Source organism: Panthera onca, chromosome C1 (genome assembly GCF_046562875.1).
Source record: "Panthera onca isolate mPanOnc1 chromosome C1, mPanOnc1 haplotype 2, whole genome shotgun sequence".
Lineage (NCBI taxonomy): Eukaryota > Metazoa > Chordata > Mammalia > Carnivora > Felidae > Panthera > Panthera onca.
In genome coordinates, this window is record NC_138346.1 from 8,079,258 (window position 1) to 8,091,919 (window position 12,662).

Consider the following 12,662-nt stretch of genomic DNA (forward strand, 5'->3'; position numbering starts at 1 on the left):
CAGGTCAGGATCTTGTGGTCCATGGGTTCCAGCCCCACGTCCGGCTCTGTGCTGACAGCTCAGAGCCCGGAGCCTGCTTCGTTGGAATTCTGTGTCTTCCTCTCTCTCTCTCTGCCCCTCCCCAACTTGCATGTGTGAGTGCACTCACTCTCTCTCTCTCTCTCTCTCTCAAAAATAAACATTTTAAAAATTAAAAAAAAAAAAAAGAGTTCTTTCTGCAGTTCCATTCAGCTTCTGAAATGGACAAGAGCAGGAGGGAATATAATTTTGAAGAAAGAGGTATAAAGATCTAGAGTCTAAAGGCTATAACGAAATAGGTACTAAACTAGGCTCAAAAGATGCAGCATTTACTAAGCATTAAACATTGGACAAATGATGTTCATCTATGAAACCGAGTAAATATTCCTTGGAAATCATCAGCAAAAAAACAACCTAATTCACTACCACAACCGGATATCCAGAACTATGCAAGGAACCCCAGGTGGTTCACTGGCTTTCCAAAAATGGCAATACTGTAGTTAGACATCTATTTCCCTACTCTTACCTGACATCACTTCAAACCAATCATCTGACCAAAAGCTCAGGCAGCTGCTTCTAAGGAATATAAGGCAGCTGCCTGGATCAGTGGACTGGAATCCAGGGCCCTGGAGCTGGCCCCTGGCCTTCCACCTGGATATTGAACACATCATCACAACTTCTACTTTCTACTCTCAGCTGGCCACCAGCCCAGGGATTTAAGCCTATACTTGCAAATTTCCAAAATCCTGGTGGGCAGGCTTCTTTCCCATAAAATGGATCAAGATGTCATTCTCAACACTAGCTTCCATTTCCTGTAAATTTCCCACACACATCCTTCACTGAAATGACATAATTTGTCTTTAAAGTGAAATTAATACTAACTCAGGAAAAGAGAAGCTACAAAGGGTAATAAGCCACTTAGCAATACATGAAGAGATTCAAGGATAAAGTAAAAAAAATTACAAAAGGGAGAGAAGCAGATGGTCTTAGATAAACAACAAGGTAATGGGAAGGACATACAGAGGAGGCCAGACTGTCTGACGGTTTAATTCAGAATGCATTCACCCACTCATTAATTCAACAAATACTTCCACAATGTACTGTACTAGGCACAATGAAGAATACAAAAGCTAATTAGATTTATAAAAATCATTCTGAAATAATACAAGTTGGGAAGTGATAAGCACTACATTTTTTTTAACTATGGGTAAATGTACATATGATGGCCGAAGGAAAGTATCTCCAGGTCAGGAAATCTGAGAGCTTCAGGAAAGATGTTAAGGTCTTAAGAACTGAGAATGTGAGAAAAGCACACTGCTGGCAAAAGGAAGCAAAAATAGAGACACAAACAGGAAAACACACGCAGGTTCTTACAACATTAATCCATCTGGGTAGAGTCCAGCCTATATGAAGGGAGGCAGTGGCAAGGAAAATAAAACAAGTTGGAAGGTTTAGAAAAGCATCCCGTTTTTCAAAGGCAGTAGGGAATTTCTGAAGCATGGATGAGCAGTAGAGAAGAACAACAGATCAGAACTGTGTTTCAGGAAAAATGAACCCAGTACAAGATTCAGAGTCGTCTCGGGCTAAGAAAGAGAGCAGCAGCTACACCTTAGGAAAGAACCAGAGCAGACTCAGAGAAAGGAAGGAAGGCCTGAACCAGAGTTGAACAAGCACACACTGAAAAGAAGAAACCCATGACATGGTATTACATAGGACGAATTGGCACCACTTGGCAACCAGGCAGATCTGAAGTCTCAAGAGCACAGAAGTGATGGCAACTGTTCAAGATTTTAAGCAAGGAGACTGGGAAATCACAATGTCACTAAGTTAGAAAAGATAATGAATTCTACTTAGGGTATTATATATCACTACATGAATACATACCTCTATGTATACCTATATACATGGAAATATGTACCTCTATGTATATACCCCTACCCCAAATACTTGGAAACTAGAGCATAATTTAGATAAATTAGCCAGTCATTTGCATAAAAATGGTAACCCAGAGTTTTCTAGAATGGACAAGATTGCCAAGAAAGGGTAAACTGATACAGAAGGGGCCCAGGACAAAATCTGGGTTAGGGTAACTTCTAGGAAATGCAAAGAATAAGAAGTAGAAAATATAACTAAGAAGTAGAAAATATAACCAAAAAGGTAACAAAGATGTAGGAAAAGAACCAACAGAGTCAAATGTTACGAAAACAAGGGGGAAAATAACTTCCAAAGGAGAACAAGTTAATGATCTCGGTTTGCAACCATTACTAAGGATACAATTCATGGCAGCCTTGGGTAAGGTGAAAGGTTGGGGGCAAGCTGCAAGCAGAAAAAAGACAATACAAAAACAAAAGCCAGAATTAAAAATGGGGTGCTTTGTATCAAGTCCTGATGCAGGCAAGAGTTCAAAATTAAGGGGACTTACTGTCAGATGAAATAAAGACAGAGATCTCAAACTCAAATGTCCCAAGGTCAGCTACATCTGTAACTTTCCTTCACAGCAAATATCCCAGTTGGTATGATGTATACCTAACTTGTCTCTCTAGCTCAAAAGGACAAGGAATGTTTGGTTGGGTTCATTGTTATAACCCTAGTGACTCCCATATTACCCGGGACAGAATATGTGCTTATATTCACTCCTTGAATGAGTGGATGAGTTTATTTTCATGAATTAGCAGTGAGAACACCAGAGGAGGGTCACTCAAGGGAAATTACACTAAAAACAAGTCAGCAAAGAATAGGAAAAGATGGGGCCCCTGAGTGGTTCAGTCAATTAAGTGTCTGACTCTTGATCTCAAGTTGGTGAGTTCAAGCCCCATGTTGGGCTCTGCACTGGGCATAAAGCTGACTTTAAAATAATAATAATAGGGGCGCCTGGGTGGCTCAGTCGGCTGAGCATCCAACTTCAGCTCGGGTCATGATCTCGCGGTCCGTGAGTTCGAGCCCTGCGTCAGGCTCTGTGCTGACAGCTCGGAGCCTGGAGCCTGTTTCGGATTCTGTGTCTTGCGCTCTCTCTCTGACCCTCCCCTGTTCATGCTCTGTCTCTGTCTCAAAAATAAATAAACGCTAAAAAAAAAAAAAAAAAAAAATTAAAAAAATATAAATAATAAAATAAAATAAAATAAAATAATAATTGCCCATACAGTGCTACCTTATAACATGTTCTGAAATAAAATTCACTTTGAATAAAACTTAAATGTTGTAAAATGAGAAAAACAAAGACAGAAGGAGAGAGAGAGAGAAGGCAGGGGAAATGATGCCCAGAAAGGCTGAATAAGGAATGTGACAAATATTACCCCCAGAACAAAAAAAAAAAAAAAAAAAACAATAAAACCAGATAAAACTATCAAAACCAACTATTTAAGACCTGGATATTGACCAAAAACATACAAAAATTTGAGAAGTGTTTATTCAAGAAAATCTACTGAATCTCGGTAAGAACAAGAGAAGTGTGGGGTGGTTTAACCTGGAGTTCCCACCATCCCACACCGACTCCCAATCCCTTGGTATGAAGTCCCACCAGGGAGAGCGAGCTGTGGAGACAGGCAGCCACACTTAGCCAGAGGGAGCTAAACTTCACTGGAGCACAGCAAAAAGAATTCCATGCCTAGGAGCATTTTCAAAAACAATAATGATTCCAGGCACAAAAAAAATCAGGGAGGCCAATAATACATCTAGCCTGAATTTGCAATACTAGTTAGGGCAAGCAACAGATCAGGAAATCTACCAGAAATTTAACAGTGAGAATTAGAAATGAGACCATCAACATAGGCCTCGACAAAAAAAAAAAAAAAATCTATGTTTTCCTGCTATGTGCACAGGACTTTAACCATGTAGGAAAGAAATTAAAAGGCAACTCATCCCTAGATGAATGTGACCCTTGCAAATGCAGAAAGCAAAAGCCTGGGCTGACTTGTAAACTGCCTGAACTTTGAAAGCATTCCCACAAGCCTCTTGAGAACCACTGACAAAGGATGGGGCCTCATTGTTTCAAAGAATTTAAACACAACCTCTGATCAATCATAGGCTGACCACTAAGATATCCTGACCCAAGGGCAACTACAAGAAAATTAGACTTAAGAAAGTTAGAACCAGCAGAGACATCAGCAGCCACATACTGTGGGAGACACAGACTCCAAAGAATGAGTTCAGGTAAGTCATTAAACAAAGAGAACAAACAGCTCTGGGGGGGAAAGGAATCAGAATGCAGACTATATTATCAAAAATGTCCAGGTTTCAACAAAAAATTTTAACAGGCAAAAATGGAAGAGTGTGACCCATACACAGGGACCAGGGGGACAGGCAGTTTGAATAAAATGTCTCCAGAGGAGCCTAGATTTCAGACTTAGGCAGCAGAAACCTCAAAGCTTAGATTATAAATATGTTCAAAGAACTAGAAGAAACCACTTATAAATTAAAGTATGAGGACAATAACTCATCAAATAGAAAATATCTATAGACAGAAATTGTTTTTTTAAAAAAAGGAAATTCCAAATTGAAAGAACTAAAATGAAAAATTCACTAGAAGGGTTCAATAGCAGATTTGAGTTGGTATAAAAAGAATCAATAAACCTGAAAATAAAAATGATCAATCAAGATGATCCAATATGAAGAAAGGAAGAAAAGAAATATGAAGTAAAATTATTTTTACAAAAGACTTGTGATAAAGAACCTGGCTCCATTTTTTGATGTTTGACTACTGATTTATTTTAAGTCTTACCTCCCCCTTCCCCTTTGACACATTTGTACAGCTTGATAAGACAGTCCATGTGCCCCCCAAACTTTGACCCCAGGGGGAAATTCGAATTTCACAAATCCCAGTCTGCATACAGGAACTTCTCTTTTATAGCCATTATAAAGAACTAACCCACTCCTGCCTCACTCAAACCATGCCAGACATGTCTGTATGCACCCTACTCTGCCTAGGTGAGTAATAAGTTTTCTCTCAAATTCTCCTGTTATATAAGGTGCAATCAATAAACATCCCACTAATTGGGAAGGGGGTCCATTCCACCTCCACGGGTCGACCACAAAACAGGAGTGAAAGAGGGGACCTCTCTACCAATCTTACAGAAAAGGATTATAAGAGAATACGATAAATAAACTTAGGCCCCCTAGATAAGTGACATGAAATGGACAAATTCCTAGAAAGACACAAATTACTAAAGCTGACTTAAGAAAAAACAGAAAACTTAAATAGACATATAACACGAAACTGGATTAGTAATTTTAAATCCTCCAGTAAAAAAAAGCTCAGGCAAATTATACCAAACACTGAAAGTAAAAATAATAGCAATCCTTTATTACAAACTCTTCTAGATAAGAGAAAATATTTCCCAGCTCATTCTTTAGGGATAGTATTTCCTCTGATACCAAAGGCAGAAAAAGATATCATAAGAAAAAAAATACTGTCTTAACATATAAAATAATTTGGATTTTTAAATTTCTTCAATCTTAGTCATTTGCATCTTTCTAGAAATATATCAGTTTCATCTAAAATTTCCCTTTGTGAGGGGACAGAGTGTTGTTCAAAATATCCCTGTGATTTTCTTAATACAAAAAGCAGGGCTGTCATTTCTGAAATTATGGAAATTTTCAATATCTGTGCTGTCTAGTACAGTAGCCATGAGCCACATGTGTCTTTTTAGCATTAAAAATTTTTTTTTAATGTTTATTCATTTTTGAGAGAGAGAGAGAGAATGAGAATGGCGGGGGGGGGGGGGGGGGGACACAGAGGGAGAGAGGGAGACACAGAATCTGAAGCAGGCTCCAGGCTTTCAGCTGTCAGCACAGAGCCCAATACAGGGCTTGAACCCATGAACCGCAAGATCATGACCTGAGCCAAAGTTGGACGCTTAACTGACTGAGCCACCCAGGGACCCCTTGTGAGCATTTAAAAGAGTACCTGTCAAGTCTGAAACATTTGAATTTTATCTTTATTCTTGTAGGAAATTTTCACAGATTTTAGAATTCTAGATTGTCAATTATTCTCTCAGTAATTTGAAGATATCATTCCATTGTCTTCCGGCCTTCCATGTTTCTGTTAATAAGTCAGCCATAAGTCTAATTTTTTTATTCTTTGACAGTGTACTATTCCTTATCCCCAGCTACAGCAGTTTTTGGAATTTTTCTCTTCATCTTTGGTTTTCCACCAGTTTATTACAATATACTAAAATACAGATTTTTTTTAAATCCTGCTTGGTTTTATCAATAATACTATTATTTGATAGCTTTCATCAGTTATGGAAAGTCTTCAGCCAGTCTTATCCCATATCCCTTCTGCCCCATTCTCTCTCAACCCTTTGTGTGAACTCCAATTACACACTTCTGACTTTTCAGTATCTCTAGGTCTCCTTCAATCTCTTCAATAATTCTTCTACTTCACTAATTTTCTATCAGCTCTATCAGACTCTAATCAGACTCTATCAGACTCTAACGAGTCTCTCAAACTCACCCATTAAGTTCTTAATTTCAATTATTATGCTTTCAAGTCTAGATTTTCCTTTTTCTTTCAAAAGTTTCCAGTTCTCTGCTAAAAATGGTAAATCATGTCTTTTCTATGAACAAGGTAAGCATAACTATATCAAAGTTGCTCCTGAAAACTCCAATAACAGAGGCCCCGATGGATCTAATACTGTCTTCTGTTGCTTCTATTTGATTTTGTTCCTGTTGTTTGATCATCTGTGCTTTTTATTATGGACTAAATATTATATTTGCAAAATTTCTATTGTGATAATTTGAGGCCTTGCATAATGTTACCATCTTCCAAACGGATTTTCATTTGCTTCTGTGAACCACCTGAGACAAATACAATAGATTACGTCAATCTGCTCTCAGGGTTTCAATATCTTCAAAGTGGAGATATGGTTTCTGTGAGGGTCTATCTACATCCAGTTCCTTACCTATAGATTGTAGCCCTCCAGGATCCCAATACCAAATAAGAGTGGTTCGCCAGGGCCACACACTCCCCACATTAGCAGGGCCCAAATTCCAATCCCTATCCCTCTCGTCCTAAAAGAATATCAAGTGTATTGCTCAGTTTTTCAGCTTCTTAGTCTTTCAGCTGATCCCCCTAGAAACTAGTAAGCATTCATAAGAGATAACTCCAAATAGTAGCTTTATCTCCCTAAACCTTTTTCTTCCTTTTCACTCTTATTTCTTTTTAAAGAATGTCTTTTTTTTATGTTATTCATTTTTGAGAGAGAGAGAGTGTGTGTGTGAACAGGGAAGGAACAGAGAGAGAGGGAGTCACAGAATCTGAAGCAGGCTCCAGGCTCTGAGCTGTCGGCACAGAGCCAACATGGGGCTCAAACTCATGAACCATGAGATCATGACCTGAGCTGAAGTTGGACACTTAACTGACTGAGCCATCCAGGTGCCCCTCACTCTCTTATTACCTCTCAAATACCTTCAACAGATTTTTTTTTTTTTTTTTTTTTTTTGGTGATGGACATAAGCCAACTTTTCTAACTGTTGTCAGAAGACTGGTTTCCAACTATTTTCTATGCCATAATTGCAAGTGGAAATGTCAACCCACTCTTAACTCTCCCATTTTCAGTCAATGCCTAAAATTCCCAACTCCCTCCTATATGACTCACTCTTCCCTCTGATGAAAATTCTCCCTAATTTCATCTATCCTCTCCTCCTTTCCCATATGAAAATTAGAAAGGTCCCTACATGTTTACAACCTAATCTCCTCAATTTGTGTTCTTCACCCTTATTTTTATCTACTCAAGAACTTTACCACATCATTATCCTCTCCACAGCTGCCTCCACAACAGCATTGAACCTAGCTAAGGGCCTACTCCTGTTCTCCTCCTATTCAATTCAAGCAACCAGCTACCATTCCATTTCTCTCACTCCCATCTGCCAAAATTTAAAAATGTGGTCTAATCTCATAACTCTATTTCCCCATGACATACTCTTTAAACCTCCTGGGAATAGGATTTTGTCCTCATCTCTACAATGAAATAAGGCTTTCCGTATTCCTTAGAAGGAAAAGCTTCGTTACTAAAACAATAGCATACTCTCAGTTAATTATTCCTAGCCCCTCTAGAATAGGATGCGACTGACCATGCCCTCGGACTACAAACTCTTCTCCCTTGACCCTTCTGGACACCACAGTCTCCTAGCTCCTTTCTCTCTGCAATTCTCAAATGTTCTTGCTGATTCTTCTTCTTTCACTTACCCCTTAAGTTTCTGCCATTTGCAAGATTCTATTCTTAAGCCTCATCTCACTTCTCTGTTAAAGAATTTTAAATCTACATCTCCAACTCTGCTCTCCAAAGCTCTTCAACTTTCCAACTTCCTGCTCATTAATATTGGCAAGCACTTCGAATGCAACATGTTTCTAATTCAAGTTATTATTCTTCTCAAACTAGATTTTCTGCCTGCATACTTATTGCATCCAGATTCATGACATCATCATCATCCTTGGGCAGCAAACAGTAGTCATCTAATCTCTTTCACTCCGTTACTAATACTCTATTACCAAATTCCATCACTCCTGCCTTCAAAATGTGTCCTAAATAGATTCTCTCCTTTCCAACTTGATTAGCACTGTCTGAAATCAGATTGTCCCAAAAGGGTAGCCCTAAGATCACAACAGTTTCTTAACAGGTCTCTCAACCACTAATTTCTTTTCTTTGATCCGTATTTCACATAGGAGGTATTTTATGAAGTGCTTTTTCAAAACACTTCAGGGTTCCTCACTGCAACTCTGAAATCTAACCTATTGTAATGATTAATTTTATGTGTCAACATGGCTGCATCACAGAGTTTCCAGATATTTGGCTAAACGTTATTTCAGGGTGTGCTGTGGCACCTGGGTGGCCCAGTCAGTTAAGCATCCGACTTTGGCCCAGGTCATGATCTTGCAGTTCCTGAGGTCAAGCCCTGCGTCAGGCTCCGTGCTGACAGCTCAGAGCCTGGAGCCTGTTTCAGAGTCTGTGTCCCCGTCTTTCTTTGCCCCTCCCCCAGTCACGTTCTGTCTCTTTCTCTCTCAAAAATAAACAAACATTAAATAATAATAATAGACATTATTTCAGGGTGTGTCTGTGAGGGCTTCTGAATGAAATTAGCATTTGAACTGGTAGATTCAGTAAAGCAGTTCACCCTCCCCAATGTGGGTAGGCATCATCCAATCTGTTGAGGGCCTGAAGAGAACAAAAAGGCCAAGGAAAGAAGAATTTGGCCCCTCTAGTCTGATCACTGGAGCTGTGACACTGATCTTTTGTTCTCAGTACTCTCAGTTCTCAGACTTTCAGACTGGACTGAAAGCTACATCTTTAGCTCTCCTGGTTCTTAGACCTTCAGGCTTAGACTGAATTACATTACCACCTTTCCAAGGTCTTCAGCTTGCAGACAGCAGACTGTGTAACTTCTCGGCTTCCATGATTGCATGAGCCAATCCCTATAATAAGTATCTTCCTATATCTATATCGTATTTGTGCTGTTTCTCTAGAGAACTCTGACTAACACACCCATCTTTCAGGTCTCATTTCTTACTAAAGGTTTTTACAATATCATTTTTCTGATGAAAATGGTAAGTTGGGAAAGCCCCAGCTTGGCACCTAAGTCTAAAAAATGACTTAAAAACAAACTGAGTTAACAACTATAAACTCTGGAGAGAAAGGAAGGAAAGGAGGGAGGGAGGGAGGAAGGGAGGAAGGAAGGAAGGAAGGAAGGAAGGAAAGAAGGAAAGAAGGAAGGAAGAAGGAAGGAGAAAAGAAAAGAAAAGAAAAGAAAAAGGGAGAGGAAAAAGAAAAATAAAGGGAGAAAGAATGAACAAACAAAAGAACTACTTGAAGATTCTGATTCTGAAGAGTAAACAAAATAAATAGATTATTAGGAGAAACAGAAATCTGGAGACATGATGGACACCAAGGTGAGTTTCATGTGTTTGGTTTTTGGTTTTCTGGTTTGGGGTTTTTGGGGGGGGGGGATGGAGGGGCCATAGCTTTGCCCTAAGAACAGGCCATGGACACAGAGAAGTGGGTAATACAGGCAGCTAAAACTTTAAGAGAAATCCTATAGACTGCCTGGCCAGAAGAAAGGGAAAAGAGCCTGAGCAACCACAGCTAGCTGCCAGAGCAATCTAGAATAGGAAAGAGCTGAAGAGGGATTCCCCTAATTCTTATAAACATTGTACAAGTCTCAGGTTGACCCCTTAACACTATAGATGCGTAGGACGGACCCAATGCAATATCATAAAGGCTTTAAAAATTAAACTAAAACGTGAACTTACAGGAGACAAGACATATAGTCTGAGCCTAATGGGGTCTGAAGCTAATTGCCAATGAAATTTCTAAAAATCATGAAGACCTCAGTGGCTCAGTCGGTTGAGTGTCCAACTTCAGCTTAGGTCATGATCTCACGGTTGGTGAGTTCAAGCCATACATCAGGCTTGCTGCTGTCAGCACATAGCCCACTTTGGATCCTCTGTGTCCCCCCCCCCCCCCCCCCCTGCTCATGCACGTGTTTGCTCGCTCTCTCTCTGTCTCAAAAATAAACATTAAAAAAAAAAATCACTTGTTGAAAATAAGAAATTTTTAAAAATCAACATTCTTCAGTGGAATTTAACAGAATTCAGAGTCTTCACAAAATACTAGTAACTATATCCAAGGCTCAACCCAAAATTACTTGACATACAAAGGACTCAAAATAATTGACCATTCTAAAGTGAAAGCAACTAACAGATACCACCCTTAAAATGACTCAGAGGTTAAAATGAGCAGACAGCGACTTTAAACCAGCTATGATAACTGCTCACTGACAGAAAGGAAAAGACACTAGAATGACTAAAAAGATAGGAAATCACAACAGAGAAATAAAAATTTCCTTTCAAAATGGAAATTTTAGGGGTGCCTGGGTGGCTCAGATGGTTAAGCATCCGACTTCGGCTCAGGTCATGATCTCACAGTTCTTGGGTTCGAGCCCTGCATCGGGCTCTGTGCTGACAGCTCAGAGCCTGGAACCTGCTTCAGATTCTGTGTCTCCCTCTCTCTCTGCCCCTCCCCCACTTGCACTTTGTCTCTCTCTCTCAAAAATAAACAAACACTAAAAAATAATTTATGAGGGGCACCTGGGTGGCTCAGTCAGTTAAGCATCTGACTTCAGCTCAGGTCATGATCTCACGGTCAGTGAGTTCAAGTCCCGCATCAGGCTCTGTGCTGACAGCTCAGAGCCTAGGGCCTGCTTCAGATTCTGGGTCTCCCTCTCTCTCTGCTCCTCCCCCACTCACGCTCTGTCTCTCTCTCTCAAAGATGAATAAATGTTTAAAAATTTTTAAAAATAATAATAATAATAATTTAAGAAAATGGAAATGTTAAATGGAAAATTATAATATCTGAAATTTAAAAATTCAGTGTATGAGCTTAATAGCAAAATAGAGATATAAGAGTGCAGAGTCAATGGCTCAAACTTTATCAGTACAAGTTATCTAACCTGAAAAAGAAAGAAAAAAAGATTGAACAGAAAGATGAACAGAGACTTATGGACTTAAGGCTTATTTTATCAAAAAAATCAAACATATGCGTAAATGGAATCCCAGAAGATACAAAATGAGTCAAAAAATAAAGTAAAATAAATATTGACCAAAAACATCCTAGATTTTATGAAAGACAAATATATAAACTCAAGAAGCTCAATGAACCCCAAAGAGGAAAAATTCAAAGCAAACTAGATCCAGATAATCAACTGCTGAAAACCAAAGATAAAGTCAAAATCTAAAGCAGCCAGAGGAACATGATATACTACATAGAGGGAAACATTTTCAGTGGCGCTAGATTTCTTATCATTACCTATTATCTTCTTTCAAGGCATCCAGAGGACAGTGGAACAACATCTTTAAAAGGTTGAAAGGAAAAACGATCAACCCAGAATTCTATATCCAGCACAAATGTACTTCAGGAATGAAAGCAAGATAAAGACATTTTTCAGATAAAGGAGAACCAAGAAAATCCATTACCAGCAGAACATCACTACAAGTAACACAAAAGGAAGTTCTTCAGGATAAAAGGAAATGACAGCAGAGCAAAAACTAGATCTTCAGGAACGAATGTTAAGCATAAGAAATATTTAAGTAAATTATACCCAATAAAGTAGGAAAAACAATTTAAGAAAATCTGTTTCTAACCTGGAATTCTATATGCAAACTAATAATCAAGTATGGTAGTAGAATAAAGACATTTTCAGAAGTGCAGATCTAAAAAAACTTCACGTGTTCCTTCTTATGAAACTACTAAAATATATGCTTGACCAAAATGACAGAGTAAAACAAGAAAGAGAACACAATGAGAAGGAAACACAGTAAATAAAGTACATGTACATAAGTAATTTCCAAGATGACAGAGAAAGGAGATCCCAGAATGGCAACTGTGCACAGGCACAGAGGACAACCTCTAGACTGGAGGACAACAGTTTACATCAGAGCAGGATCAAAAGACAGACTGGTATCACCAAGATCTCTACTACCAAAGTATTTATTGTCTTTTTAATCCAACACAGATTCCCTGATTGAGCCTGGTTTCTTGTTCTTGGCTCGAGTTCACCATAACCTGATAAAAGTTCCTTCTTTGTGCTCCAGAAACTTGATTCAGCTGAGGCCACTCACTGCACCACACAGAAGTATTCTACTTTGATCAACT

At 38.9% G+C, this 12,662-nt stretch overlaps 1 protein-coding gene across 5 annotated transcripts in view; it reads right to left on the bottom strand.

Moving 5' to 3' along the window:
- DIS3L2 (DIS3 like 3'-5' exoribonuclease 2) overlaps positions 1–12,662 on the bottom strand; it is a 348,754-nt gene that overhangs the window by 294,212 nt on the left and 41,880 nt on the right. The gene's annotated exons all lie outside the window — the stretch shown is intronic.